The sequence below is a fragment of the Phasianus colchicus genome, chromosome 2 (genome assembly GCF_987193195.1).
Source record: "Phasianus colchicus chromosome 2, bPhaCol1.hap1.1, whole genome shotgun sequence".
Classification (NCBI taxonomy): domain Eukaryota; kingdom Metazoa; phylum Chordata; class Aves; order Galliformes; family Phasianidae; genus Phasianus; species Phasianus colchicus.
In genome coordinates, this window is record NC_143437.1 from 97,410,192 (window position 1) to 97,435,106 (window position 24,915).

Sequence of the window (24,915 nt, forward strand, 5' to 3'; positions counted from 1 at the left end):
CCTTCAGGTTACACAACCTTTCCTCATATGGGAGATGCTCCAAGCTCTTTATCATCTTTGTCGTCTTCTGCTGGACTCTTTCTAGGAGATCCCTGTCCTTTTTGAACTGGGGAACCCAGAACTGGATATAGTAGTCCTATAGTAGTCTAACATGGCCTCACCAGGGCAGAGTAGAGGGGGAGAATCACCTCCGTCCACCTTCTGGCCACACTCTTTTTAATGCACCCCAGGATACCGTTAACCTTCTTGGCCATAAGGACAGACTGCTGTCTCATGGCCAACCTGTCATCCACCAGGACACCCAGATCCTTCTCCACAGAGCTTAGTTGCCCATACAGTTGCTGTGTGCATGTTTGTATCCACAGATAGGAATTTCTCTTTTATTAAAAGAGAAGGAAGTTTCAATTTGATGTCAGCTTCAAAAAAAGTGAAATCTTTTATCTTGAAGTAAGGGACAACTGCAGGGTAGTACCTATGGGCTGCAGTTACCAGTTCAGGATGAGGATGCTGCTCTCTACCATGGGGTTTTCTCAGCAGAACTGTTTAAGTAGTTCTTATGTGTCTGAGACCATTTCCATCTTCTAGATTACAGACTCCAGAGGAATAGAAAAGAATCATTTTTATTATCCTATTTTAGTATTTGAAGGATCATTTTTATTAGCCAATTTTAGAACTAGAAGGGGTATAAAAATAAGTTGATGCCATGGGCAGATTATAATTACTGTCATTCTGCTACCTTTTTCCTTTTTAAACTATGTATATACACATGTATTGCAGATGTGAGATTTTTCTTTGCTCCATATACCTACATAAAAAACTGGAGATAAATAAAATAATTTTATAGCCAAAAGGAATTTTGTATTTTCCCTTTTATTACTCTGCTTAGTGTTACTAAAAATTTTTCTCAGTGCAAAATTGGGAATTAATTTCTCTCTGAAATTTAGTCTAAGATTTTCTTTTTCAACTTTAGCATTAAAGAAAGTGCTTTAGGGAACACAGAAAAACTATTCTGTCTTCACACAACTGAATGTGAATATTTATTACATAGGAAACAAAATGTTTCTTGTAAATCAAATTATATTCTAGTACTAAAATATTCTTAATGTTTAAAAGCACTGAAAACCAAGAGAAATGTCATCATTTTGTTTGCAGATGATACAAAGTTGGGAGGGAGTGTTGATCTACCTGAGGGAAGAAGGACACTACAGAGGGACCTCGATAGACTGGATTGATGGGCCAAGGTTACTGTACGAGTTTCAATAGGGCCAAGTGTTGGGTCCTGCATTTTGGTCACAACAACCCCAGGCAACCCTACAGGCTTGGGGAGGAGTGACTGGAAAGCTGCCTGCTGGAAAGGGACCTTGGTGTTCTGGTGGACAGTCAGCTGAATATGAGCCAGCAGTGTGCCCAGGTGGCCAAGAAGACCAATGGCATCCTGGCTTGTGTCAGGAATGGTGTGGTGAGCAGGACTAGGGAAGTAGCGTTCAGCACCTCAGTACAGAAAGGACACTGAGGTACTGGAGCAGGTCCAAAAAAGGTCAACAAGGTTTGTGAAGGACTTGGAGAATATGCCCTGCAAGGAGAGACTGAAGGAACTGGGGCTATTCAGTCTAGGGAAAAGGAGGCTGAGGGGAGACCTTATTGCTCTCTCCCAGTATCTGAAAGGTGCTTACAGCGAGAGCGGGGTGTGTCTCTTCTCACTGGTGACAGGTGACAGGACGAGGGGAAATGGCCTCAAGTTGCACCAGGGTGAGTTTAGGTTGGATATCAGGAAACACTTCTTTATAGAAAAGGTTGTTAATCACTGGAATAGGCTCTCCAGGGAAGTGGTTGAGTTACCATCCTTGGATGTGTTTAAAAACCGTTTGGATGTGGTGCTCAGGGACATGATTTAGTGGAGGGTTGTTAGGGTAGTATGGTTAGATCGTGGTTGGACTCGGTGATCTTTAAGGTCTTTTCCAACCTGAGTGATTCTATGATTCTATGATTTTTTTCACAGTTGAAACAGTTTAAATGATTTAAATGACTTACTTTCAAATTTTCTTCCCCTCATTTTTCTTTCCTTCTCTTAGACGGTATATAAAAAAAGGGAAATAGTTCTATTTCGCATGAAATAGAAAATCTAATGTCTGCCCTGCTGTAATCCCATGGAAACAGCATAGCAGATGTAAAAAAAAAAAAAAAAAAGGATTAATGTTATATAAAAGAAATGTCTAGTCAACACTAGAAGTCTAAGCTGTTCAGCAACTACCCTCATCTTAACCATCCCATGGCATACAGCAGACATGAGCCTAAAATGAGTTTTGGCAGCCTAAACACCTTTGAGCAGTAAGTTCCTGAGCGCTGAAGCATGGTCTGGCAGCAGTGTGTGTCTGCCAACAGATTTGTGCTGGGAAAGTGGATAGCATTTGAGCTGTAATGTGCTGATGTTAGAAAGTATGATTTTGTGCAAGAAACCAGATTTTAGAGAAGACTGCTTTGATGTCCTTATCAATTAATACCAAAAAACACTTAAGAAGACAAAAGCCATGATAACTCAAACAATTTATTTTTTCATAGAATCAAAACAGTAGATTGTTCAAGGGTAATTCACTCTAGGTGACTCCAATGGATTAGTAATGCTCATGCACAGCCATTGTGCAGCTAGGTCTGGAGATGTGTTTGTTCTCTGTTTGGTGAGCAGAGAATAAAAAGAAACTTGGATTTAGGGATTTTCTGCATCCCTCATTTCTTGAATTACAGTTGTCCTAAGGTCTCATGTGGAAGAGGATAAATTAAGATTTTAGAGAGGAGGGTTACAGGGGTAGGAAAGTGTACTTGGCACTTCTGGAATAGAGGGATTTTTTGTACTAGTTCTGTTTCTTTTTTTCACCTTCTTGCTGCTCTGCTGCTTTTATCTGCAGGAGGAGGAGTATCTCCACTGCTCTCACATATCTGCTGGATATTCCTCAGTCCTGCTCATGCCAGAGAAGAAATAATTCTTGTGGTCCAGAGCAGCCTCGAGGTCTTTTAGGATGAGAGGGGATGAAATTGTTAAATCTAAATCTGGTCACAAATGTATTTTTGACTCACCTGACTAATGTGATTCACCATTTCCTGTGTGAATAGGCACAGTGTGAATCTTAAAGAAATCCCTCCTTTGACCTTGACATTAGACTGTGAAAGATTGTTTTGTCTCTTTGCACAGTTACCTTTTCTGCCTCCTTGGAGAGTTGAGTAGGCTGCCTGATAGCATCAAGTGTGTTTGTTTTCTGAAGAAGTAGCTTGGGGTCTTGTCACCGAGTAAGTTAAGCCCAATACACTCCACTAGCAATTTCATTAATGCCCCTTTTATCCACCTCCTGTATTCAAAACTGCTGTACCATATGTCTGTTTTACCTATTACCAGTGATTTAACTCATCTTATTTTGCTGTCTCTGGCTGTGAGGTGTCCCTGGACAGAAATACAAACAGTAGAACTGTATGTTCCATAGCAAGTCCATCTTCCTTGGAAGCAGGTTTCTATTTGGTTTCTATTTCGTAAAGGAAACTTCCTTCCCTTAAGGACTCACATCTCCTCAACCTTGGCTTGGAGGTGAACAGTCTCCCATAAATTCAAAAGACAGATCCTTTCCTTATGTATCACTGGCCACTTTATCACTAAGCTCCTGCAGATGAAGTTAGTTTGAGTCTCCAAGTTGTTTCCTGTAAAGCAAGAAGTAGGTTTGGTCACTGCTTGAAGTCTGTCATGGAAACTGAAGCTGAACCAACAAGCAACCTTCACAGTGTTTCTGTCCTGGGAAAGTAAAACATGTCAGTGGAGGAGTTTAACAGATCTGTTATCATGAGAATCATTTTGAAACAGAAGGCAAGCTTGTCTCAGAGCAAACTGAGAGTCCCACAATTAATGATGCTGTTCAGCCAGCACAGGTACTTATCTTTGCTTACCACTGAATGTGATTGCTGGGCCAATACCAGGGCATTTGGCTAAAAGAGCAGTGTGCCTGATCTTGGGTAGTGCTGTTTGTGCAGTGCCTGCAACACACAGACTGTTTATAATGATGTGGATCTGACCTCTGTAAAGATGAACAGCGAGAATCTCCTGCCCTCGGGTCCCAAGCTGAAGATCCAATCAGCCTTCTCTGCAACAGGAAGCATCTTTGTACACGTACACTTTCACTGGGTCCCCTTCTGCAGCAATTCCTTCACTTCGCACTGAATAATCCCCCTGTACTTTCAGTGGCCTTTGTTGCTCTCTTTTTGCTCTTCCATAGAGGATTTCTAAATGGCTTGATTTTTTGGTGGGATCTATTAGCTGTACCGATGCTGAGTGTCAATTAATTCATTTTTTTTTTTCTCCAAATAAAATATCTATATATGGAATTTATATAATAACAATTACTGATAAGAAGTTAAGCCAAAGGCAATTTACTGCATAAATATGTATATTTTTTAATTTGAGTTGGTACATTATGTATCTAAGAATTCTAGTTACCACAAAAAGCAGTGATAGATGTTACAAAAGAATTAAGGAGGACTTACAGAAAATGCACATCTGGAAAATACAGACAAGGCTATGGGAGAACTCAGGGAAACCTTTGGACTTCATTTAGAGTGATGTTTTGGGAACAAAGTCTGAGAAAGAAAGTAAATGATATGATACTGCAACAGAGTAAGAAAAAAAATATGTTTATCAAGGCTGGATAAAAAAGAAGGAATATATAAAAGAAAAAAAAAAAGAGAGAGAAAAAGTGGAGTGGAAGAAAACTTCTTTACCTTGTTTCACCAGCTGGTGATGTTCCTGGATACATGCAGAGGTCTGAAAGTGATGCCCAGGTCACTTATTTCCTACCCAGCATGTGCTAATTGTATTGTGGAGTTCTCTTCTTATTGCCCATCCAATATTTGCTTTATTCTTAGCCCCACTGAAGCTATTGCATCACATGGGAAATTAATGTTAGTTCTTGAGGGCTTAATAACACAAATGGTGATTTGCATTTCCTTGCATACAAGGAAATGTCCTCATCCTCACAAAGTCTTATTCTTGCAGAATCTCTTCTATTACATCTCTTATTTTCCACTCAGTGAGCTAATAAAACTCATCACCTTCATTATTCTTGAAAAAGGCATCCATATATAGTTAAAATAATGATGGCTGTATCATAAAAAAGACAGCATGAGGGAAAATGCTCAAAGCATCACAACTAGTAACAACAATAAATACATGAAAAAAGGCAGCATTATTTCAAATTTAGAAGAGCTCATATTCCCATTGAAATGAGTCAATCAAACCTAAAACATTAGTAATCTGTATACCAGATGAATGCAACGTTTTTTTCCCCCACATACATATTCGTTTATTAATACCTTATTTAAAAAACAAATTCTGAAGTCTATAACTCAATTTTCATTCACTACTTACTCAGACAAATCTCTAATAAACTTCAGTCAAGACCTTTCTCCAGCATGCAAGATGAGCTGTGTCATGTTTTATTGCCATCAGACGATAATAAAAAGTTGCCACTATAAAATATAATGAGGTAAAGGACATTTTATGTTGAATGATTTAATAACACTTTGAACTTATATTGTGCCAGCTGAGCAAGGCTTCTAAAGTGCTTCACAAATACTAGCAAATGCATTTTAAGAACAAGTTCGGTGATGAAGTAAATGAAAGTTTATTGTAGCTTTCCTAATAAAGAAGCACCATCAGATTAGATAAACAAAACATGGGTCTCTGTTAAACCGAGGGACCCAAGGCCAAGGCATTTCAGTGTGTGCTGTGGTTCTGTTTCAGTGAGGCCAAATGACTATTGGCTTTGCTCAGATTTCCTAATCCTCAGTCTTCTGCACTGATCGAGAAGCTATTTTGTCTTAGAATCATCTCATATGCAGAATTATCCCTGTCTTCCACATTCCTTCAAGGTTCACATACAATTCATCAAGCTTGGTTCATTCATTCATTCTTATCACTAATACACAGGGAGCAAAAGCCCATTTTCAGCAATGCAGGCTGACCATCCACTTAGTCTGGGGTAATGTCAGTTTTCTTCTCATAACTACAAAATCATTTTTATTGCATTTCAACAAATTAATTTCAAGCAAAAATAATATAGAAGGAAACACAGCAGAAGTGTTACCATGACTTGTTGATTGCTTCTTTTTTTTTTATTGTTATTTATGCAGAAGATAAAATAATCTGAGTCAGGAGCCTTCTGCTCACAGTGGAAATGTTCAAAATATAATCATAAAATTCTATTACACTGACATTGCCTTTTCAGACCTTCTAGTCAGAGTAGCTTCCTTGCCGTCAGAGATCAGAGATCACAGCCTGCTACAGCCACAGATTTACAATGAATGAAAGAACACATTAGTATTTCTTGAAGGCTAAAGCCATGGCTTTTCTCTATTATATATTACAGCAAGGTGCTTTAGGTGCACAGATGCAATAGTAATGAGAAGCTATCGGAGATGTGGTATCAGTTCTGAGTAATACAGAGATAGCAGGCCCTACACAGTATGTTTGAGATGGAAAAGATCTACTATTTCAGAGAATCTGTATCCATTCTGTGGTGAGATAATATATCTTTCTGCCTAATCTTCTGTGGTGTCAACTTCCATTTGGGCAATTGTTGATCTCTTTGACTCCCACTCAGTCATTCTCATGGCTTCATCTGACCTTCAGTCCCATATACACACATAGATCTCTTATGTACCGAATGCCTTTCCTAAGAAAGGCCCACATACAACACTCACTTTTGTCTTATAATCTAAATATAGTTTAATATATCACACCAAATTTCATCTGATATCATCCGCCCATTTGTCTTTTCCATGACCTCCCAACAACAGTCACCTGCGACTTCATTCTGCTGTTTTCCTTTTAATACCCTCTTTTTGTTTCACCTCCAGATTTTCCAAAGTTGATGTCTCACATCTCATCTCCTCAATGCTTGCCCTTCACTGAATGTCTTGCGGCAGTTGAATCTTTCTTGCTTACCTCAGGATCCATCACACTCAGAACTTTGTTTCCTCTGTTATCTGATCCCAAACATCTCCGGAGAAAATGTATTCAGTATGCCTCCCTGCAGAGTCACTGTCTTTTGCACAAAGCATCTTAACTTCTTCCTCTGATTTCCAAGTTCATAGTCCATGGCATTCACTTGTCTCTACATTTTGATTAGGTGAACTATACTAGAAATCATATTAATGTGTGAATATATTAAATAAATATATGTGCAGAAGCCAAAGGGTGTTCTGCTAGCTGTAAAAGACAGTATTTCAGTAAGACGAAAAATGGTAAAATTCATAATAGATCTAAATTACAGAGTGTCATCAGTGCAAGGAATTTATTTTATATGCAAAATCTAAACTAACAGCCCTCATTTTCCTATTATTTCTGTAACAGTTCAGTTAAAGGTTTACTGGTTTTATTATTTGTGTGTTCACTGTTATTATTTTATAACAATATTTAATTCATGTAACGTAAAAACAATGTCTTAAGTTCCCTGTAATGTTTGAGAGTATTTTACTGTCAGGCAGGAACTGATGCACTTTCTGTTTACTGAAAGGAGCCTTCCAGTCCCAGAGTGACCCTCTGGTAGCTATTCTCAGCATTGATGAGTCACTCATTAGAGCTCTTGAGTCATAGATGGTATCAGTTTCACACAGGCATCAGAATCACAACTGTACTTGCTATGTAAGAAATGAAAGTATCAGTGGAAGATAAATTACTTTAGCAAAACTTCTCTATTTTATTGCTCTTCCACATCCTAATTTCATATCTTCTCGATGCCTGTGGACATTCATTATTGAAATGTATTTTGTCACCTGCAAACTTTATTTTGATCAGTGTGATAAGAAACAATCTGATTTTTTGGGCTTTGCTATACTGTAGCCAGAACAGATTTCTCCAGGCAAAGGATATTTTACATTGACATTGAATGAGACTTTATTCCTTTGAGAGATTATAAGTGAAAAATGAAAGGTATAAGTGAAGTGTTCTTTCAGTAAAACTAATTCTCTGAAAAGGTTCTGTATTAAGGTTAAGGTAAATCTATTTGTTAAGTGACTCTTAAGAAATGAATGAATAACGTTTGTAGTCATTCCACTTCATTTAGTGATTTACCTGCAAATGACAACACTTTTTACTTTTACTTAATGAAATGCACAGAAAAGATTCAGTACAAGGAAATTAAATGTAAAAATCCTGTTTTGGAGAAAAAATTTGCTGTTCTTCAGTGCCAACCTCATTTAATGTCCAGAATCTGCTACCTGTAATGTCACTATTTGTTTCTTTTAGAATAAAAACCCCTATTTTTCCCTTTCCTCCCCTCCTAGATTATCTGAGTAACAGAATAGTATCCTCACTGAAGAATGAATCCCCTACATGTTTTCTGAGAGACTTCATCTTTGGTCTCCTCAGAGATTCTGGTTCTAGAAAGCACTGTTTTCATTTTGAAAATCTAGGCTACTAGGAGGATAAAAATGGATTAAAGTACAGGATTGCTGTATGTCTAAAGCAGTGGAATATAGCAGCTGATGGACAGGTGTTTGCTCTTAAGGCTTCTGGTGCAGTGTCAAACTTGGGTGTACTCTTTGCTGGTTTTGCAGGTGGTTGTGCTGTGTAGTGGGCAGTGCTCTCTGGCCTGCTTGCAGCAAGAAGTTTGCTATTGTGTCCAGTTCTCAGCTATGCTTGGAATTCTCTGTAGAATATTTTCTCAATGGAAGTGCAGATTCTACAGAAATAAGATATTCCAGAAAATACTGTATATATTTCTTTTTGTATCTTTTGTTGTTGTTGACTGTTGTGTTCATATTGACTTGTTCAAGGTGAATCAGAATTCACAATTTTTTAATTTTTTATTTTGAAGGCTTTTTCTTTGGCAATATCAGTAGCTGCACAACTAGAATCGCAAATGATTAAAATGCTTAGTATGGTGTTTCTTCAGCTGGCAACATTCTGGGGACTCCAGTTTGTGTTTTCATTATGATGCCCTCTTGATCACAAAACGGGGAGATTGAGAGTTCAATTTTTCTCTGTGGATTTCCTTATCTTTCTGAACACCTCTGCAGAAACCTGAGAGACTTCAAAAATATTTACAAGCCTATTGCAATGTTGGCAATCACATTACTATTTTTCAGAGAAAAAAACAACCAGGACTGTGAACAAAATCCTGAGAATGACTACCTACTGCTGAAAATTTATGACTGCAGTTTTGTCTTCACTGTAATGCTTTTACTTGTAAAGTAGCAGTAGCACTGTTTAGCAAATAGAACAGCCATTTTAACTTCTACACAGCTTTTAGAAGCATCTGCTTTGCTGCAGTGCAAATGAATTATTCTGAGAGCCTTAATGGCTTCTAAAAATATTGTTCACCAGTGTAAACCTTAGTTTTAAGAAAACAAATGAAGCCTCCCATTGCAAATTCAGAATTGGGATATTGCACTGACTGGATCAAGGTTAGACTACAGAGAAATAAATGTTTAACTGAGTACTTGATTGAGACTATACTTTGAAAAAACAGCTCACCTTGGAAAATAGGGAGTGGTAGGTTGCTTTTCTGCCAAATTTACTCTCTTCGTAGACTTTTGCTTTTGTCGGAGCTACACTGAGTTGCATCCAAGCAAAGTTGATGGAACAGCAGATCTGTTCACAGTTAGGTTTTTGAAAACTGGAAACTGAAGGAAGAGCTGAGATTACAAAACAGCAGACAAATTCTACCTAGCCAGCTTGCATGTAACTCTTTTGAGACTTAACAGCCATGTTCAAGCCATGTCTCGTTTGAATTGACTTTATTCACCATGTATAATTTTAATATTTGGTCCACAACACTTTGTTGTGAATGAGAACTTTTTCACTGATTATGAAGGACTTTTTCTTTCCAGGATCTAAATGATCATTTCAGCTTGACAAATTTTGCAGCCAACTTTCTGTTCAATGTAGAAATGATCAAGAAGATCATTCTTGTTTCCCCTCTGAGAAAGCATTTTAATTAATTAACTGGAGATTTAAAAAATGATACTGCTGTATAAATTTCTGATTCAAAAGACTTGTTTAGATTTATCAAGATGGAAAAAATAACTAATGTCACTAGCAGGAGTTGGAGGTAGGCAAATTGAAAAAAGAGAATAAAAAAATTAGTGTTAAGCAATGCATTTCTTCTTGGCTGTGGTGAGGACAGCCACATTAGACATAATTTGTAACGAATATTCCTAAATAAGTGAATGTTGAGAGATGTGAAGAAGGCAAGAAGACCTCAATTTCAGCTTTTCTTATACACACACTTACAAAGTTACAGTGCCAATCCATTTCTTCAAATAACAGACTATAAACTCTTCAGCAAACATGCCTACTTTCTGCCAATTTATTATTACTAAAATTGTCCTATATCCAGCCCATCTGTCTTAACTTGATGACAGAGAATAAAATAAGCTAGAAGTTTCAAATTATTAGGCAGTCTTTAATCACTCCACCTTTTGAACCTCCAGGTTGAAATCCTACCAGGATTTGAAAGAATATGTAATTACATTGAACAATCAATAGAACTTACTTGATGAGACAATGAGCATAGATTCCATTTAAGAAAGCAAATTATGCAGCCTACTAGATTCATAACTATCAACATGTTCAGTGATTCAGAAGCTCATTAAAATCTTAGCCTGCATTATCTCAATTCTACATAATTTTAAATCAAATATGTAATTGCTTTATGGGTAGTAAAAAAAATACTCTGAAATAAAAAGTAAACTTCTAAAATGAAGCTAATGAAGCAAGAAAAGAGGTTAAAAGAAAATGTGAAATAGTTGAAAAAATGCTTGAGTTTGCTAATGAATAAAGATAATGCAGTCAAAATAAACTTGTCTTAGAGCATATCATCTTCATCTCCTCTGTCCTGATAGAAATAATACCCTCTATTGTAAGTAAAATAATCCAGCTACTGTTAATTGACTTTTCTTAGAATAAATGTCCATTTTATTCATGGCAGAAGTACCTGAGATACCTTAGATGAAGTTATCATCCCAAGTTGGAAGATACACACAGGGATCACTGAATCTGACCCCTGGCTCCACACAGCACCACCCAAAATCCAGACCTGGAGTCTGAGAGTGGTGTCCAAATGCTCCTGGAACTCCACCATTTCCCTGGGCAGCCTGTTCCATTTATAGTTAAACAAGTGCATTAAACCTATTTTTATTTACACAACCCTCCCCCCAACTGTCCTTTGCCTCCTCCCTCCCCCATAAAAATAAAACAAACAAAAAAAGAAACAACAACAAAAAAACAAACAGCATCAAAAAGCCAGCAAAAAAAAAAAAAAAAATCACAACATACAAACACAACAAAATAACAACACAGCATCCCAAACCTGGTTATCTCCAGATTTGCAAAATAAAAGTTTAATATAATAAAATAATTCTCCTTGTTCCCTTCCAAGAAATTGTAATAGCATGCGCATGATTTTTTTTTTCTGCAAACAGTGCTACAATTTTAGGTGCCTAATGAAAAAATGCTTGTGAGAATAATCTCTGAATTGCTTATATATGCAAGGAGGACCATTTTAAGATGAGCAAAATTGAGTCTATCTCCTGAGGTATTTGTTCTATCTATATTAAATGCATGGAAGAGTAGTCTTGTGTTTGAAGAGGAATTTTTTACTAGATATATAAATTTGAGACCAAATGAAGATGCTTAAGAGTGGATTTTATTTTATTTTATTTTATTTTATTTTATTTTATTTTATTTTATTTTATTTTATTTTATTTTATTTTATTTTATTTTATTTTATTTTATTTTTACTTCTGGGAAGAGAGATTCTATTTTCTCCACCTTGTCCGCATGCTCTTCATCTGATTGTCAAGACTTTGGCAGCATGATTTTTATAGAGTTGTCTATATTATTGTTCATCATTTCTTTCCATAGGAAGAAAAGGAAATGTATAAGTCAGCGTAGGAGAAAAGGACAGTCCTGCATTGTGCAGGGTGTGGGGACTCCCTCCCTGTTTATACATGTAATGACACTTGAGAGGAATGAGCCACACTGGAAAGCCAAGGCACTCAAGTGGGTGATACCTCCTCAGGATGAATAACACAGCACTGCTTTCAAATGGCTTTATTGCTTGGCTTCTTTGGGTTAGACTGTCCATACAGAACTATTTGAATATATAAAGATGTTGGGATGTCAACAGAGTAGTACAGTATTTATTAGAGAATCATAACTCACTCAGTAGGAAAGAGGAAAGGCAGTACTACCTATTCCCTCCTACTTGAGGGGAAAACTCTTTGAGCTACAAAAAAGGAGGCCATGGATTTATATTACTCGGACCTACTGACTTTTTTTTTTTTTTTTTTTTTTTTGTGCACTTAGCCACCTAAACAAAATAAATCCATACTTGCCTTATAAGCTGGGAACATTCAAATATGAACTACTATCATATTTTATAAATAAACTACTGGAAGGCTCATGGATTGCCTCAGGAATAGAACCTGGGACCTCATGCAATAAGTTTTAAACTTAACAAATCATCCACATAGACTCTCAGATTTAATATGCTTTTCATAGTAAGTCTGTAACTACTAATCCACCCTTTTATTCTGCATTCAAATGTAACAACCAAGACTCTTGATCTTTAGCATGACAATTAGGCTGAAGTTACCTCATCTGGGTTGAATGTTTGCCTTGAGATCTCACAACTGAATGATAGAATAAAATCTCTCCAATATTCAAATGCAGTTATTCTTTGAATAAGATCATCATTGCATGGACATGTGATCTTTCTTGTTTTTCATCTTATTTTACTCTACCTCTTTTTATTTTCTTTTGGTCACATCATGAGAAGTTATGCCAGAATGCATTGTTCTGATACAAGAAACATTAATGTCCAAAATTATTAAATAGTCAGTATTAAGATATTTAATCTCTCTTTCCTGGCCTGAACATTTACTTGCTGTTGTTTACTAAATTCATAATGAAGAGGAGAAAAAACTCACAAACAAAAATATTTTGTGACACAAAAAAGTGCACTAGATATATCCTGTAAACTCTAAACCTGAGAAATCAGATGTTGAAAAGGAAGATTCCTGGACTTCTTATCACTTTTTCATTTCCAGAAAGAAATACTGTCAACAGCATTTCCCAAAACCACATGAACATTCTGCTTTCATTTACAACAAACAGAAAAAGAAGCATGCATTCCATCTCACAGACTAGTTTATGGAGTTCCTTAGGGTCTCAGGCTTGCTAAGGCATGACGCTTCCCAAGAACACAGAATGAGTGTGAGTCAGAGGGACCCATCTGTTGATACAAAGAGCATCTGAGGTCAGTCTGCAGACTTTGGAGTGTGAGTTTGGTGAAGTTTTTGTTTATGCTACTAGAAGGTTTTCAGTAAATGATACAAATACCATATCTAGCCTGCTTCCCAGTAAACATTATTTGAATCCATTCAGTTTTACCTTTCTTGAATCCAAAAATCCACTTTTAAATCTAACTGGCACCACATGAAGTGACAGAGGCAGATGAGACAATTGATATTCCTGACAAAACTGACAATATATTAGACTTTGGTAGAATAATGATGTAGAAAGCTATGCTTGGCTACAGGAACAAAGTAGAAGACTGTGTGTCAAATATCAGTGTAAACATCTGTTTCTGTTCCTGTATTTATACCTAAACACCTAAATGCAACTGGGTGAATCTGAAAGTATTGAAATGCCACAGAAGTGAGCAGCATGGCTACCTCAAGCTTTAAAACTGTTGCACAATCATATGCACACATAAGAAACTTGAAAAGACAGCCACTGATGAATCCTCGTTAAGATAAAACTTTACCCAAATGCACTATGAAGGAACTGATTTTTTTTTTTTTAGAGTGTCATACATAATTCCTGAAGATTCAGCAAATGCGTTAGTTGAGGATAAGCATAATCATATGAAGATTTGGGGTGGTGATAACGTAAAAATAGGTCTAAGTTTTTGGTTTTTTTCTGAGGGAGCTGGGCTTGTTCAGCCTGGAGGAAAAAAAGGCTGCAGAGTGACCTCATTGCAGCATTTCAATACTTAAAGGGAGCCTACAGAGGGGAGGGGAATCAACTCTTTGAAAGGATAGATAATGGCAGGTTGAGGGGAAATGGTTTTACGTTGAGGGAGGGTAGATTTAGGTTGGATTTCAGGAGGAAATTCTTTAAAGAGAGAGTGGTGAGGTGCTGGAACAGGCTGCCCAGAGATGCTGTGGATGCCCCGTCCCTGGAGGTGTTCAAGGTCAGATTGGATGGGGCCCTGGGCAGCCTGGTCTAGCATTAAATGAGGAGGTTGGTGGCCCTGCATGTGGCAGAGGGGTTGGAGACTGATGATCCTTGAGGTCTCTTCCAACCCTGGCCATTCTGTGACTCTGTGACTCTGTGAAAAACCAAAATAACTCTCCCAATAATACAGAACTATAATAGTAATAAATAAAGTATAGAAAGGCAAAGAAGCTGACAGAGGTGGAGAATGTTTTCTGCATGTAGGTAGGCTAAACTGAATGCGTGTCTTCAGCTTGAAAAGGGCAGTTTAGAGCAGTGAAAGATTTTCACAAGGTAATGAATATTATGGCGAACTGGAAGACTCATAGGACTCCTTTCAGTCAGGAACTCAGGAGGACACACGCACAATAAAGTTATCAGGTAATGAGCTTAAAATAAACAGAAGGAAATGCTTTTCCATAATGTTGCATAACTGCATTGTGAGGTCATTTCCAATTCGTGGGAACATCCATAAGCAACCCAGATGCAATGTCTGGTTCAGGAAATATTTAAACTGATCACTCCTGGAGCTGAGAGGTTAGACAAAGGGCCAGGCAGTTTATATATGCCTTGTTTTTTCCTCTTTTTCTTCATATTCAGTATTGGTGATAACATCTCTGAAATTCATCTCATCTTAGAAGGGGAAAGTGTCATGACTAAGAAAAACTTGTGGCTTGAGATATTTGAGACAGAATTTGAATGTTTACAGAATCTCTACAGAATTCAGTTTGTACATAGAACAGAACTTTGAAATTGAATGATTTTTTTCCTTTTATCTAGATAGAGAAGAAGAACTGAATTTTGCCTAGATTTGACTCATAATTTTCACTACCAGTACCATAGGAGCAGTCTTACATCCCTCCATAGTCTGATGATCAAGATCCTCAATCTCACTGAAGGTAAAACCCAGTGTCATCCAGCTGCCAGAAAATCCCAGTATCCTATGAAAGGGAATTGAGTGTAAAGGCCATTTGAGAAAGAATAGCTTTTCATGAAAGAAAGCAATGGGAACAATTACTTTAACATCAGCTGATGTAAATTCTGTGGCTAGTACAACATTCAGTTATTTCCTGCAGAAAATCACCATTTAGGCTTCTTCTGTACCTAGTAAATAGCAGAAGTGTTAAGAATAGAGTGATTCAGTCCCCTTTCTTTCACCATTGATTATAGAATGTTCATAAATAATTACTTTACCAGTAATTCACAAAATTTTATAGAGCTGTAAGAGTAAATGTAATACAGGTAGCCAAATTTCTCAACCGTTCTGTCAGTGGCAAAGTTTTCTTGTCACTGAATTCTGGGACAAATCTGTGGTGAATCTCCTTAAACATTTTGATTTTTTTTTTCCCCCAAAATGATTTTCTTTCTGAGCAATTGACATCATAAGTTGTGCATGCCCCCTGCCTGGAAGCATTCAAGGCCAGGCTGAATGGGCATGTAGACCAGTAACCTGTTCTAGAGGTGTCCCTGCCTATGGCAGGGGCTTGCAGCTAAACCTTAAAGGTCCCTTCCAACCCAAATCTATCTATTAATCTGTGAAGTAAATTAAAATTTAGTAACAGATAGTGGATTTTCAGCCCTACTAAGCCTTTTATTAATTCAAGATCTAGATATAAAATAAACAGTAGCAATTCAATTCTTATCCATTTATTGTTTTTTCAGGGTCTCTGTGTGTATGCCATCATCAGCCTAATAGCCACTCGGTCACCATGCAGTATCCCTGCATTTGCATAAATGCTGAGACTGACAATAAAGTTTCCAGTTAGTGCCAAGTGAGTTGGTGTTCTTGTAATGTTAAACACTTCTCTAGCAGTCAGAGACCACGCATCTCATTTCATGTGGGATACTGAACAATTAACAATTTCAGTCATTTAACCACTAGGACTGAATATGAAGTGACAACTTGGAGTCTCACCATGAGCAAGTCATGATCTACTCAGCCCCCCTGTATATGCATTTTTAACATAACTGAATTTAATTACAACTGAGGATTTTGCATTAGAAGAAGCTGTTTAGTGTTCTACAGCATGCCTCAGTTACAAATCTGATTCTGTGTGGGGCTTTTTGCTCTTGTAATTATACCTTTTACCATATATATTTATATAATATATACATAATTAATAGACAAAATTTTAAATGAATATTTTAATGTAATAAATTGTAAGGGCTGCTACCAAAATTTGATAAGGCTATTGAAAATGATTGTTTTCTATAAGAATGCATGATAGGTCTAATCTCTATTTACGTATTATTCAATTTAGGATGTCATCACATAAATTCATTCACCACAAAAAAGAGAATATATTCTCAGTGCTTTCAGTCTCTAGCCATGTATTTTCTCAATAATGGTGCTAAGATAAAGCCTATTAGACTTTCACCTGAAGGCAATGTTTCAAAGATTTCAAATAATGCATATTGCTATTTTATGAATTCTAGAAGATAAACAAAATTTTATATATATAACATCTATATAACATAAATCATACAGTATTTACATATATTATATGATTTTCTTTATTGTTTTTATTATATATATATGTATATGTATATATATATGGAAAAGATAAAAGAACTAATATCTGCATTTGCCTTTGAAAAAGTTGTCCCTTTTTTTCCATCTTCTCTTATTGCAAGATATTGATGGAATGCAGGCAACTTTTTTAGTAAGCCCATTTTTAAAATTTAATTACACATTTTTAATTATCTCTTGATTTTCATCTTGTGACAAGAGAGGAAGCAGAAAGAAAAATGAGTATCTGTTGAGCACATGGCTCTTATAGGTGCAAATACAGCATATGCTGTAGAAATGTTGCTGTCTTCTTCTGTTTGCTTATTTAAAAGCTGACACACTTAAGAGAATAATATTGCTTAAGAGAATGATACATGCATATTATATGATTATTTTATGTAACTTTTTTCTTTTTTTTTCTTTTTTTTTTTTTATCTTTCAGAATAATCTGTGACTGAGAAACTGAGATACTTGTTTGGGATGTGACTGTTCCAAGATCCTGCAGTGGTCCTTTATCTAAACCAAAGCTGGAATTCTGGAATTCCCTCTCAGAGTCAATCCTGTTTTGCTTAACTGCTGACTTCTTTCTTCATCTTCAAACTATTGTTTTTTATTCTAATACATACACATATAGCATGCTTATTTATTCTTTATATTTTGAATCCTGATTTAGAGTTGTTGTTGTCTCATGAAGAAAATGCTGGTAATTTTCCTCTTGTTATTTGAAAGGCAAAGAAATACAAGCCTCAATTTTCTTCTGTAGTTGGCTGAAGTCTCACAATCAAATGTTGCTTCCTTCAGCTTTTGAAGTAAAATTAAAAGAAGCTCTTGCCCTGCAGTTATTGGCAGCTGCTGCAGTGGTTAATTACCCATGTTTCAGGCTCAGATTTACTGTACAGCTTAATCAGCATTTCTCCAGGCTTGTGTAATCTAGGAACGGTTTTCTGAAGCATGGCAAGAGGTACATACATGCCATAAAAAACCACTGTGTGGATGAATACACCATTTAAATGTCACTGTCATCATTCTAAAACTCTGAGTGGGAACAGAGATTTCCATTGTCTGATGGGGCAAAGATACAGATTCTTTCAAACTTTTTGTTTTAATTCAGACTGGAACTGCACCGAGAGCTGTATCAAGGTGAGTCTGATGGTATCCACATTGTGCTTTCATTGGTTTGCTTTGATTCTCTCTGGGGAGTGATTCTCTTTGCATATGTTAGTTCTGGGATAAAATCTGTGTGTGGTTTCAGCAATTTGGTCCATAGGCTTTTTCTGATGGGCAGCACAAACCACCTAAACATCAAGTTTGCTCCCTCAACCATTTTCACCCCTCCAGCAATATGGTATTGTTCCAGGACCACAGCATATCTGTGTTCACCATCACACATTATTTCGCCTCATCCCAGGCCATCTATGATGTTCTCACTGTATACAAAACCCACTCTGGTTATTTGTGGCACACTCTCACATTACTGCATGTGTTCTAAAGTTTAACACAAAAACAAAACTGAATCCAGAGGTGCAAGGCAAGATGTGTGGAAGACTCTGATCCGGTCTGATCCAAAGAGGCCACATGGATGCAAGCCACCAACAGGCTTGCAACAAGGCCTCATTGTGTGGGGTGAATGACTTTACTACTGTACATGCAGCAGTTGTCCAGAGTGTTCAGGCATATCTTCAGGACAGTCTGGAATGTGAGATCAGTAGGCAACCTGAAAGATGGGAGGTGGTGAGAGCTACTGCTGTGCTGCAGTCCGTATCAATAACTACAACCATAAAACATATGCAGATCTAACCCAGTTCTGAATCTGGAGGAAGAGACCTTCTCCTGAGCTTCCTGGGAGTGTGAGTAGCTGCACACCCCTGAACTAAGTAGCAAGGGTCAGCATCGTGTGAAGATGACATGTACTCCATAACTAAAGCAAACGGGAAGGCCTTGCTTTGAGACTGTAGACATGAAGCACCTTTATATGTTTGATCAGTATGTGAAAAGTATGGACTCAGTATACATTTTCCAACCTAATCAAGGTTGGAAAACTATAGATCAAATTATACAGGGTTTGATTGACAGAAGCCAAACATTATATATTTCTAGTGTCCTTTGGTTTATGTTGGGATGTCAGGTTTTCTTTTTAAAAAAATCCAAGTTTTTAATGTTTCCCACAGATGGGGAATTATTTTTTTATTAAACCACTAATACTGTTTTCTTTCATTATGTCAAAATGTTTTGTTTTTGAAATTTTAATTAATCTCATTTTGGCATGCGAGATATGATGCACTGTGTATTATTTTAATCATAATGCAGCTGACTTTAACAGTTAGCTCTGATGTGCAGTTCACAATGAAAAGGAACAAAATGATATGTTCAAATTAAATATAAAATATTCCAAACAATTTTTATAAAAAGCTGAATATTGTTATCCAATTTTCTGGTTGACATAAAACTGGTTTGATAATACATCATTCTGTTGAATATTTTCCGCGCTCTTATTAAAATATAATGAATTTGAAAGGAACTTGTAGGAATATGGAGCACATAAAACATTCAATTCTTTACAACACCTCAACCAAATTGTTCTGTTTTAAATTCATGGAGAGGAACAATTTCATGCAGAATTCTGAAGATATATTTGGTGGTAAAATGATACCACTAAGTAGCAGGGAACCATAGGACTAAAAGGAGATAGGAGCAATGACGATTATTTTCCTTCCTGCTTGTTTATCTCAGAGCTCATGAACAGGTACAGGATGTTCTGAGGTACTGCAAAAACTCATTAGTTCTCTATAAGAAAAGTTTGCCCTGGAGTTCACAGTTATTATCCTTGAAGCTAACGATGTGAGTTGAAATTCTATGCAGCTTCAGTGCAGCATGTTTCTGCATTTACTGTGTCACCTTAGCTGAACCCTCTTGGCTCTGAGAGCCTTGCTGTAGCCCGTCAGCAAAATTACAGGTTATGGTGTACAAATGCTTCGAGTTCTTGGGTAATTTCTGGATTAATCAATGGAAATTTCTACAGCTCTAGTATTTTTCTGCTGAAAAGATAATTATTTTTCCAATTTTGCCTTGAAATGAGCAAATGGATAATACAGACTGCAAGACCATACTGTAAACACATATTTCTATAGATAAGAATTTATGTAGTCACTTGAGTGTTGTCCATTGAACTCCCTGCTCTGTTACCAAACCTGTAATTACTTTTGGCACTGGGCAGCAGGTAACGTGCTCTTTGCTTGCAGTTGCAATGTGCTGATTGACATTCATAACACTTTTCACCACAAGAGTCATTTCTTTGGATGGTAATTTCCTCATCTTTTTCTAGTTACATTTGTGCTAGAACTCTATGAAATGTGGATATATATGATATAATTATGGATGAAAGAGGTAGATGTATGTGGAAAGGACCACATTTTGCGAGGCTTATATTTGGCTGTAAAAGAATCGAGAGATATTAAGTGGACTCCATCCAGTGTTGCTGGCTAAGCTCTTTATTCACTGCAAAGCACCAGAAACACATGATAGAGTCCACTCAGATTCATCTCTCTTTTGACTAGCCCATAGGGCAGAGCAGATCCCTGAGAAAACGATTTTCCCAAGAGATTAGGGTTACTATGCATGATGCCTGCTCCATTCCTTCAGGGCAGCACAGCCCCACGTTGCCTCAAACATAAGGCTGAACCCATTGAGACCAATGTGATTCCTACCTAAGGAGCCATATGTATTCCTCATGAAGCAACCAATTAAAAACACCAGTCGAAACTCATACCGTTACAAAATTCAGAACAGGACTGAGATTTAACATGTCTGTATAGGAATTTAATTGCTTAAAACTTCCCTGCAAGCAATAATCCATCTAGGTGATTCAGACTCAAATTCTTCACCACATTATAAACCGGCAGTTTGGTTATAAACCAACTCTCTCAAAATCCTACATCTTCATATTTAGGTTACTTGCTACTTCCATATCGCTATATGGGTAACTAAAAAAAAAAAAGTACTATTTTGTACCAAATATCATTCCAAATCTTACAGGATATGTTTGTTCAAAAACCAAGATTTCTAAACCTTGTTATGAACTGAACCAAAGTCAACTGCATATATAAAATCTACAAGTTCAATTTGCAATTTAGTTCATAGCCTGAGCAGGAGTTGTCATTTTATGTTAGGAACGAGGCTAATTATGTCATTTTGCATGTAATTGAATAAGCCTGATTTTTGGCTTGAGATGGGAATACAGTACATGCCTTTGTGAAAGTAATGTCAGCAGGAATATCATGGGCTTAGTGGTAGTTTCTGAATTGTCCAGTGAACTTTAAAGTGATCTACAGTTCACAATGCAGGCTCTCACTTGAAAGCATTCTTGTTGCTTGAATTTTTGTTCTTTTAAATTATATGAAGCATAGTGAATCTTCAAAGTTCAATGCATTTAGCAATGACAGCTAGACAGCTAAATAGACTCATCTGAAATGCAGAGGACCTCATTTTCAGTATTCCCATTCCTGAAACAGCCTTGGAAGCAGGAATGTCATCATCTCGAATTGTGTACTTTCCTCCAAATTCTCACTGAAATGCAGGACTGGATATGACAGCTATGGAAGCCCAGGGACTTCACATGAACATAAGAAATTAAGGGCAACACTGTCTTGTGCTTAAAGATCTGTGTCTCTACAGAACTGAGGAACTGAGCCCCACCTTGTATGTAATCAATGTTTGGATGGTCACAGCTGTTTCACTGGCTGCAGAAATAGAGGAAGAAAGATAGAAGAGGTAGAAGAGTATCAATTGGATTTTCCCAGTCGTCCATTGCAGCAGGTTCTTTTTCTTGTTCTGAGTGCTTATCTACCCTAGTTAGTTTAGTATCCAAAAGCTGAATGAATGAAAATTCCCACTAAACCAAGTTCCTCTTCTAGCATATCCTTGTACTTGGCGTTCTCTATCCATTAGCTCTACGTGATTCCCAGTCATACTAGCTAACTTCAGAGAAACTTAGATTATTCTGTGTATGTAGGTCCAAATCCTAACATCCTAATACATTCTCTGTGTTACTCAGGAAAGCTTTGTTCTCAGTCACTAGTCTCAGCTTTTTGTTTTATTCTGCTGAAGCTAAGCATCTACCTAATGAAGTTACATTCCTAAAAAAAGCAGCCAGCTTGTCACTTTATATCTTTGAATAACTCATTTTCCTTATAAATTATATATTAGAATCTGGAAAATCTGGAAAATTTGAAGCATCATTTTGTTTACTTGTGAGGAAAACACATTTTTGTATGCTTTGAGGAAGAACAAATCTCAGATACAGGAGAGAGGAGGTGTTTCTGAATGATAGCAATGTTCCAGGAACAAAGTTAAGCTCTAAGATAGAAAACACTGACTTGTTTATCTTCTCCATAATAACTTTGTGAGTCCCAGAGGAGTTTACAAATGATACATACAAATGATCTACACAGTTCCCAGGCTGCAGAAGTATACATACTACTGTAATTCCAACAAACATGACAGACAGAACTTCTCCAAGACAGCTACCCATCTGGGACAAATACATGTTGCAGCACTGCAACATACTCCTCATCTTTGTTGGCAGGTGAGGGCTGCTTCACAAAATCATCTCATTTTGGCATGAGCAGTGAAAGGTGCTCTTCCTTTCACCTGTGGGCATCGGGGCCTTATCCTGAACCAACCATTCTCTTCTGAGAGGGACATTTACTAATGTGGTAGATTGGAACTGTGTCTCAGGAATATTGGCGATATATCAAGAGGACTGGAAGCACTGCCAGATTAGGAAGTTATCAAAAGGAAGTATCAGCAGTGAATTTAATTTATTATAGCCATTTTGTCATGATCAATACATAAATCTCACTGCAAGTCATAACAAGTGGTAAGCATACGATCAAAGAAGGAACACAGTGGGGCAGTCTGATTTTATCCAGTTGCCACCTACCGAAAAGACAAATTGAAAAGTGAAGGAGCCCAATGTGCTGACTAAAAGTCAGCTAGATCAGGTGTTAATGGAGTTATTAGAATTAGCTGTCTCAGGCCATGTTTGTCACTGTGATCTTGCTATGTCACTTAAGGTGACAACCATTGTCAATGCAGTGGCTTTTCTTGATCAACATGGTTTACAGTTTATTTGTTTCCACCCTTGTAACATACATCTAACAAAAGAGCTGTCAAAATGGAGCCAGATTGTAGTAGTGGTCCAGACTAGCAGTTTGACAGGTGCATGCTGTTTCCCATGTAGTGGCAAGAGCTACTACCTGTAGTAGCCCATCTGACAGAGCCAATGAAGCAATTCAGTTGTGTATTCAAAGTATGAAAACAGGCTGGTGTTAATTCAACTGTTGAATTGACAGCTGCCTCATCCCTTTTATGTATTAGGCTCTGATGATAGGAAGCAGTGATAATGATGGTCCACAGATCTGATGACCTTCCTGGAAAATAGAAAATGGTATTGTAAATTAAACTTCAATAAAGTTAAAATTTTCTATTCCATGATAGATTTTTCCTAACTTTGCAGCAAAATAAGATGTCACATTGCTTTCCTTTCAATAATGCAAAGATGATAAAACCTCAGCTCACTAGCTTCTCTACATAAATGTAGAAAGGTCGGCATGGTGTCTACATAGGAACTGGTCCATACCTTCCATATTTGATGCTGAAGATGTTGTAACTCCTTTTCCAGCTTCTGTTATTGCCTCTTTGGCCAAGTCCTTAGTTACTTATGTCATTCACCAGAAATTTCATTATATTTAAATGACTTGACAGTATATATCAAACATATACAAATCCTTATCATTGCTCATAGACACACTGAGACTCACTCCTTAAGGAGTGAAGATCCTTATAGCAGACCCAAAGTTCAAGACATTCCAAATGCCACACAAGGGTGGTGTTTTGATCTCATTCTGATCTGGCTGTAAGGTCTTTAATTAAGGTATTATCTCAAATTAAAACAGGACGTAATAGTTATACCTGAATGCTGTTGGGCTGTTAAGATGATAGCAGCAGTTACTGCTTCCCACTCTGCTTTATCCTGCATGATCTGATAATCAGCTATTTAGTTAAAGAGCATGCATTTCTATCACTATAGGAAGAGTCCAGAGTCCAGCCCCTGAAAAGACTTACCTTAACTAATTAGTGACTCCACAGGGCTTCTTTTTTTAATGAAGAGAACATTGTTTTCATTAACTTATTGTTCTTCCCCAACACAAGTGCAATCAAGACGCTTGCAAGGGAGAGAATGAGTATTTTTTTTTTTTAACCATGGTCTTTTCCCACATAAGTTCAGAAAAATGTAATGAACAGTCTCAGTAGTTGCCATATTAATTCTGGATACATCGGGAACTTGCTAGATGCAATGCTCTGTAGTCTCCAGTTCTACATCTGCCATGCCTCTCCACTAACATTAAAAATAAAATAATAACATAAATTAATAAATAAAATTAAAATTAAAAAAAAGAAATAAAATTAAAATAAAAAAATACAATACAATACAATAAAAATTAAAAAAAACAGCTTATGGATGATCCTGATGATGTATTTTCTGGTGATGCAGTTTATAAGGACAGCACCCATGGGATCCATTCACAAAAGAACTGAAGTTTTTGCTTATTTGTATTCTACCCTACATTTCCTCATCACAGGGTGATGCCAAAATAGCTCGTATACCTGAAGCTTTGTGAGAATTACAATGATGCACAGGAATCACTTTGTGGTTCCTCCTACCTGAGTCACTAATACAGTGAAAGCAGTGTTATAAAGGTTTCTATCTGTATGTTTATTGTTTTGTTTTGTTTTGTTTTTTTTTCCTTTTATTGCTCATTCATGACAGTGGCTCAGAAATTATGCAGTATTCTAATTATCACAATTGTGTCCAAAGTGGCATTTCTATTACCAGTACCTCAATTTCAGTATTTGGACCACAAGATGCCATTTAACTGCAGCTGCTGAAATTGGCTGAATTTTTATAATACAAAATGCTGAAGCTATAGTATGACTGTTAATCCTACCATTTATATAAGCGCAAAAGTAATTGAATACTAAAGCTGCTCAATTTGCATTACAAAATCATTCCAGTAAAATAATAGGAAGTATGAATCTTTATTCTTATGGCCTTTTGTGCATAAGATTTATTTCAAAATAGAATTAA

The 24,915-nt window shown here is 36.8% G+C and overlaps 1 long non-coding RNA gene across 2 annotated transcripts in view; it reads left to right on the plus strand.

The window, feature by feature from the left end:
- Positions 1 to 24,915, plus strand: part of LOC116240796 (uncharacterized) — a 53,000-nt gene that overhangs the window by 21,230 nt on the left and 6,855 nt on the right. For both annotated transcript variants that reach the window (XR_016464538.1, XR_004169407.2), the window contains 3 exons: positions 15,041 to 15,159; positions 15,923 to 16,032; positions 17,212 to 17,909. This is a non-coding gene — a long non-coding RNA (uncharacterized LOC116240796). The remainder of the gene's footprint in view (positions 1 to 15,040; positions 15,160 to 15,922; positions 16,033 to 17,211; positions 17,910 to 24,915) is intronic.